Genomic DNA, 5,069 nt, shown 5'->3' with positions numbered 1-5,069 from the left:
TAGAGAAAAAGTTAGGCATCTCTCCACAGAGAGAGCTGGTCTGGGATGGGGATGGGGTTAGAGATGAAAAGAAGAAAATGGGTTCAGGACACTCTTAAGGAGATGGTATATCACTGAGGTCAGGAGCATGGACACAAGCCTGCCTGGGTTCATGATTCTGGGTGTACCACTGTGTGACTTAATCCTTTTTTAGTCCATTTCCCAGGGGGAGGGGGGATGCAAAATGAGAGATAATGACGTTAGAATGGGCTTGATTATGCCCTGTAATAACCCCAAATTTCTGTGATTTAATAAAGGTATATTTCTCAAAGCTGTGTATCTAGCAAGGCTCTGCTGGGTGGTCTGCTATGGAATAAGCACCCAAACATCGAAGGCTTCCCTGGCAAAGGGAAAGAGCCCTAAAAACGCCAGCACGGGCAACTGAACAGCCCCAGCTCTGCCTCTGAGGGGTACATGGCTCTTCTGTCGCAGGTCCTTGGCCAGGACCAATCACATGGTCTCACCTCGACAGAGCAGGTGAGTTAATACATACAAAACATTCAGAGTGCTTCCTGGCGTGAGAGAAGCAGTACTGTGGTCATTGGGAAGTACAGTCAGCCGGAACTGCTGTGGTTTGAGGCACCGTCACAGCTGCCCCTCGTGTTTCTGGCCTGCATTTTGGTGATATAACCACCACTGAGAGCGCCGGGCTGGCCTCTGGTGTGGGGAGATGATGATTCATACTCTTGGATTCAACTGACCAAGACCAAAATCAACAGATTTAAGTGTCTCGTGATCCAGCATCAGGCCCGCGGGGACCTAGAAGCTCCGTTGCTGAAATCGGGCCTTGGTCTCCTGCTCCGTGGAGGCGCAGCTCACAGGTGGACTCCAGCTTCGAGGGGCCCCCCTGGGCATTTCACCCACCAGCCTGCGCTCTATGTGCCTTCCTGACCCGGCTACAGTGCGTGCTCTAGTTGGCCAAACCTGGGACGTGGGCCTACCCACGTAGGAGAGGAATGAGTCCCCAAAGGAAAACTCCCATCCAGAAAAGCGATGGATATTGAGCACGGCAATGGGCATGGGGAATGCACATCAAATCTGGGAGCAGGAGGAGCAAGGCTTTAACCCCTTCCCTCCGGGAACCGCAGAGCCTGAGGGTGGGAGTGAGTCCTCCAGCCCTCTCTTCTCTCCTCACCTCAGGGTCTGCCAGACCATAACTCCTGGGCACTAGGCAGGGCAGGATGCTGAGAACCAGCCTCAGCCACCAGGGCCTCCCCACACCCTCCCCCACCTGGTCACTTGCCCAAAGCCAGGCTGCACCCCTGTCCGGTGATCAGGGGGCTGGAAGCCAACCACCCGGCATGGCCGCCTGCCCCCTGAGTCAGGATGCAGGATGGGGGCAGCGCTCTAGGTCCAACAGGTGCCTGATCCCCGAGCCCCCCCTCGCAGAACATGGACTACCTCAGCTCCCACGTGCCAGGCGCGGGGACACAAGCTGAGCAAAAGGGGTGCCCACGGCCCTCGGGTCCGCAGGGATGTGAAGGAGCTGGGTCCTGGGATGGAAGGCCGAATGGGAGAAAGGGAGTCCAGGCTCCAGGCACTGGCCGTTCGCAGGGTTTTGGAGCAATCTCTCCAAAATCGTCGCCCTCGGTGGTGGTGGTGGGGGGGGGGGGGGCTTGGGGGGAGACTCGGGACAGAGCGCCGAGCCCGACCCCCAAACTCCGGAGCTCCGCGGCCAAGTGTCGGGCTGACTTGGCCGCTGCCCCAGCCGGGTGGGGAGCCCTGCACCCTTCCGCTCCTGGAGCTTCTGTCACCCAGTCTTCCAGGCTCCGGCCGGGGGCGCCACGCGGTCTCCGACGCCCCCCAGAACTTCCCGCAGTTAGGCGGGTCCTGTGCTTGGGGGCCGCGGCCGTGCCCACCCAGGAAGGGGCGGGGCCGTGGGAGCCCACCTGGGGTCCCGCTTAACATCCTTGGGGGACCAGGCCGCTTCCGACCGGCAAACCGTCTCTCCCCCGTCGCTGCGGGAAGCCAGAGCCCCTCCCGCCCCGCACCCCGCACCCCGCGCGGAGGCCGGGGACGCCCTGGGGCAGAAGGGCCTGGCGGGCGGGCGGGTCCGCGATCGGGTGCCGCCTCCTCCCGGGCGAGCGCGGCCCTGGGGGCGGGGGGGGGGGGGTCCCTTCCCAGTGGCGGAGCCCCGGCGGCCTCCCGGGCGGCAGGCTTCTCCCAGGCCCGCCCCGGCCGCGGCCCCTGCCCCCAGATGGCGTCGGTGAGCCCGGTGTCTGCCAGCCCGCGGGGCGGAGGCGTGTCCAGCTGGTTTCCCACGCACAGCTCTCCCTCCATGGCTGCTCCTGCTGTATTTCATTTCCCCAATGGCTTGAACCCCGTTCTTTTAGTTTTATTTTTATTGATTTCGGAGAGGACGGGACGGGGAGAGGGAGAGGCCGTGTCTGGCTGGCCCAGCACCCCCTCGAGGCGGGGCTCCATTCCCAAAGAAAATAACTGGATTTTCAGAAAGCCGTTACCCGGGTGGGATTACTTTCGCGGGGGAGGAACCGAGGCGGTGCTTACTGTGCACCAGACGGCCGGCCCCCAGCGGCCCCTGGGCGTCCCCTCCGGTCCCTTCCAGCCCTCCCCCCCCTTCACCTCCACCATTGGCTGCATCTCCTCCCTGACATTCCCGCCCGCCAAGCTGACACTCCCAAAGGCAGTGGGACGCCAGCTAGCACCCCGGGGGGCACCCCCTGGGCGGGGCGCCCAGTCCTCCCACGCCCACCCCTTCAGACAGGAGGAAACAGGCTGCTCATTTGCTCGGCGATGGCCGGGTGGTGGGTAGTTGGTCTGATTCAGGCACCAAGCTTCACGCCCCCCCTCCCCACCTCCCCACCCCCCGCCAATGCCCCCTGGATGCCATGCCCGGGAAGGTGAGAAGGTGGCCTGCCGGGGGAGGGTGAGGACAGAGATGTCCGCAGGGGAACTCGGGTGGTGAGGACAGGGCTCCTCACCCTCCGCCCGGCTGGCTGGTGCGATGCCATCCAGATGGTGGCAGCAGGGCTGGGGATCCCCCTGTTATGACAGCTGGTCATGGGATGCTGAGTCACTGCCCGCCTGGCCACCTGACCAGGCGTGGCTGGCGGAGAGGGCCCTGCCAGGGGGTTCCCCGGCCGCAGCCTTGTTTACAGCTCCTGTCTTTGGGGGCGGGGGGGGGGGGCGGATGGGCTCGCAGCCGGGCATGCTGGGAAGGCCACAGCTGGGGATCCCCAGGGGCCAGGGGTCTCCTGGTCTGCTTCTCAGGGGCCAGTTTCCTGCCGTCCGGTTTCTGCCCGAGCTCTCTGTCCCTTCCTGCAAACCCCACCTTCCCCGGTTGCCGCGGCCTCCGGTTTCCCTCAGTCACTCTTTGTCGGGGCCGCGCCTGGGGCCTTTCCTGAGTCCCGGGTTCCCCAGACCAGGGGGCTCCCCTTGTGCTCCTTGTGCACCCTCCACCCACTCGGCCCTGGACGCTGGAGCGCTGGGAGCTGGAGGCGGGGCTCCTGGCCCAGTCTGCAGGGGCTGCCAGGCTGCTGAGTCACCCTGGGCACTGTAGGCCCTTCAGCCCCTGCCCAGTACTGCGCCTCCCTTGTCCCTGACCCTGTCCGCGGCGGGCGGAGGGCCACTCTCCCAGGCTCGCAGTGGGCATGCTGGCGGGCCTGAGAGGGGCCGTCCTGCCGCAGGGCGGTTTGTGCGGGGATGCACAGCCTCAGTCTGGGGAGGACCAGCCACAGCTGACGAATCAAATCCACCCACCCTGGGGGCGGGGGTCTGGGCTCCCACAAACCCCTCCATGACTCTGAAAGTGCATGACTTTGGCTCAACAGGTCCGAGCTTCTCCTCACAGGACCCTACCGGGAGGATTCATCGAGTGGCATGCTCTTCCCCACCCGCCTCCCCGCCCCCTTCCTCCAGGCCTTGTGCCCAGGCCCCTTTGTAACCGGACAACCAGGGGTGCGGGCCGCCTGTCACTACTTGAGTCAATTAAGCAGAGACAGGGTTGCATCATATATGAGCGTTTATTCCAATAGTGCCGGCAGCAGGGAGAGCAGCAGGTCACCCACAAAATCTGCTCTGCCCCCCACCATAAGCCAGCTGCTTATATTGGGTCAAAGGACAAAGATTACATGGGGAAGCAGGCGTCACAGGCGTGGGGAGGTAGGCAAGGTGGGCTGGGGTGGGGAGCAGGGAGAGGACTCCATTGTTTGAGCAACGAGGTTGTTAATCTTTCCATAATAATAAGCTGTTCTTGAATGTTCCTGAACATTCCAAGGTTGACTCCTAGTCCCCGGGGCGTACCACGCCCAACCAGGTTAGCAGGTGCTTTCTTTAATCGGAGCAGTAACAGTCAGGGGTCATATTCTTATTTTGTTTCTTGGCTAGTCCTCAATATTCTGTTTCTGCCCCTAACAACTTTGGTCGCATAAAGCACGTTTCTTGGTTCCTAGTTGTAGGGCAGTTGGTCCTACCCCTGGGCTGCCATGTAGCCACAGGCCTGAGCCCACGGGCCCTGGGCACTCCCTGCCGAACGGAGCCCCTGGGCGGGGGGCGCCCGAGCGGCCCTCCAGCTGCTGGTGGGCTTCTGTGTGTCAGCACCTCCAGGCTCCCTCTTAGCAAATGGGGGGCTCCTCTAACGCTTGGCCCAGAGGTGGGCGTGCGCCCCCCCGCCCAGGAAGGGGTCGGCGTGGACAAACTCGGGGGAGGGGGCTGCCACTGGAGAAGGGGGTCTGCCGAGAGTGGCTTCGGGCCTCTGGGGTCTCCTCCCTCCCGCGGGGGGCATCCCGCGCGGTTCTGTTCTGCTGAGTCACGGCCAGGCCGGGAGGGTCCGGGGCGGGACGGCCGGCTCTATTCCCCCCTCCCTCCTCCCTCCCTCCCCAGAGCGAGGTGGCGGAGTGGGAGCCGGCCTCTGGGGCCCCGGGGGCCGTGCGGGGAGGGGGGCGACGAGGGGCCCAGGGAGACCCCGGGGAAAGGGCGGGTGGGGGGCGGCGGCAGGAGGGAGCGCCTCGCGCGGGGCCCCGGCAGGGCGGCTCGCGCGCCTCGGCCCCAGCGGTGGGGGCGGGGCCGGA

This window comes from Myotis nattereri (assembly GCF_964212035.1).
Source record: "Myotis nattereri genome assembly, chromosome: 5".
Lineage (NCBI taxonomy): Eukaryota > Metazoa > Chordata > Mammalia > Chiroptera > Vespertilionidae > Myotis > Myotis nattereri.
The sequence above is the reverse complement of the archived record's forward strand: the minus strand, read 5'-3'. Positions refer to the sequence as shown.